The sequence below is a fragment of the Alosa alosa genome, chromosome 18, assembly GCF_017589495.1.
Source record: "Alosa alosa isolate M-15738 ecotype Scorff River chromosome 18, AALO_Geno_1.1, whole genome shotgun sequence".
In the NCBI taxonomy this organism is placed as follows: domain Eukaryota; kingdom Metazoa; phylum Chordata; class Actinopteri; order Clupeiformes; family Clupeidae; genus Alosa; species Alosa alosa.
Window position 1 is genome coordinate 9,150,032 of NC_063206.1, and position 2,224 is coordinate 9,152,255.

A 2,224-nucleotide genomic window follows, 5' to 3' on the forward strand; every position below is an offset into this window, starting at 1 on the left:
ATAAAGCCTGTTTGCCAGTGCACAGCCAAAGCAATGCATTCTGCTTGTGCAGAATCACTGAACTTGGCTACAGTGTAGGGCCTGAAATATTGGCGTGACAGTCGTTTGGAAATCCTCTGCGGCTTGATGGCCCTGATGGCCATGTGTGGCTGGGCTTTTGAACAGATTTGACCAGAAACGGGGTCACATTCCAAAACACAAGAGATTAAAACTTGGCCTTGTGTGAACTGCAAAAGATACTCTCTACAGTGGGGTTGGGGAGTAGATATTGGTTTCAGACTTTGAGAAGGATTATAGATAATTTTGTCTGTTTTACAACTTCTACAATCTTAATATATCTGACAAAACTGTGTTTTTTTCCCCGTTATGTGATGGCTTTGACATAGTAGGAACTCTACTTACAGTAGTCAGGCTTAAAACAGTCCATCAGTGGTACACATAGCGATGCATGTTGATGATGATGTTATGTGTCATTGTCATGCACATCAAAATAACACAATGTGCGACCAATTTCTCATGTACTTTATATTATGTAAATTGCAAACGTTTGTGGTAATCTCTGCAAAATATACTGTACTGGGGGTTAGAGTTATAGGGTAAGGTATACAATTGGCAACTTAAATGTGCTTATTTCAGAACTTTACAAGTTGATGCAATTCACTAAAATTAAGTCAGACAGCATTTATAAATCAACATCATAATAGAGAACATACAGTATGCTTGCAGTGTGACATCAGTTGGATATTTATATAATCATCCATCAGGAGACACAGCTTTGTGAATTAAATCAATCAGGCACAATTCACTCTGAGCGTTCTTGAGTTAAATGACTTGTGACGGATAATGTGTGCAATTTAACTCCCCCTGCTTTGAGGCTCTTATCTCCCACCAGTAAGTCTCACGGCACAGAGACCCAGCCAGCCACTGACTCTGGCCTGGACCTGGCGTGGATCTGGCCCCGAGTCGGTCCCTATCAGAGACAGCTCATCTGCAATCACACCCCACGGGAGATAGACCAGAACGACGTCGCTGTCAAGTCTTGCTGGACGTCAGACATGTTTATCTCCCCGATGGTTGCCAGGGACACTCTGTCAGTCTTGGTCATCCCCACATAGATAATTACATAATCATTTCTGCAGACAAATGAAAAGACAAATGATTGAATTAAACATAGTTTTATTAGCACCAGTGATCATGCAGTCCAAAGTAATGAAAGTGATAATAAAGTTGTCTCTGACTGCATGTTGCAATGGCGGGTGTCATGGCCAAGAGCAGTGTGTCAGAATGTGGCAGTGTAACAAGGCAGTATCATAAGTGGTTCAGGCAGGAAAATCTAAGCCCTGCAGTCGTACCTCTCAGCGTGATGTCATTGTCGCTGAGGTTGCATTACACAATTAACCACAGAAGTACATACACATATTCTGGGAAAAATTCAGTTGGAGGTGTATGCCGAAGAATGTTTTACAGACCCATTTAAGTGAGGCTGACATTCAGCACATTACTTCTGATTCAAATTAAGTGTGCATCTTTGAACTCATATAAATCATTATCTGTACGAAAACAAACAGGGAATTGGAACCATGTTTCCCCTGTATGAGTTCTGTGTGAAAGCTTGCATGCAACAGCAGCAGGGCTGGAAGGGAGAGACCGCTAAATGTCCCAGTTTCTCAGTGTCAACCTCTCTGTTTCTCCAGATGTCTGTCTCTCTTTTCTTCTCTCTATCCCTTTGCACACTTATACACGTCAATGTCAAGAGATATTTACACACACACACACACACACACACACGCACGCACACACACAGGCACATACACACACATGCACACACACACACACACACGCACTCTCTGTCTTTCTCCTAATGTTTATCTCATTTGTCCCATAATGTCTATATACTATAAAGGTTAAACCTCTCTCCATCATCATTCTTGATTGTCTGTGTCTGTCTGTGTCTGTCTCTCTCTCTCTCTCTCTCTCTCTCTCTCTCTCTCTCTCTCTCTCTCTCTCTCTCTTTCTCCCTCTATCTCTTTTGCTGTGTTTTGGGTTGAGAAAAAGAGATCAGAGGGGCCAAAGCCTGACATGTGGAGCCAGGCACATCCATGACAGGTCAGCGTTCTGTTTTCCCTCCACGCTATCTTATCTCCTGGATCCTGGCGCACCTCCCCTTCGTCGCCCCGGTTCCCTCTCACTCCTCCGCTTCATCCTCCTCTCCAGACGCACTGAT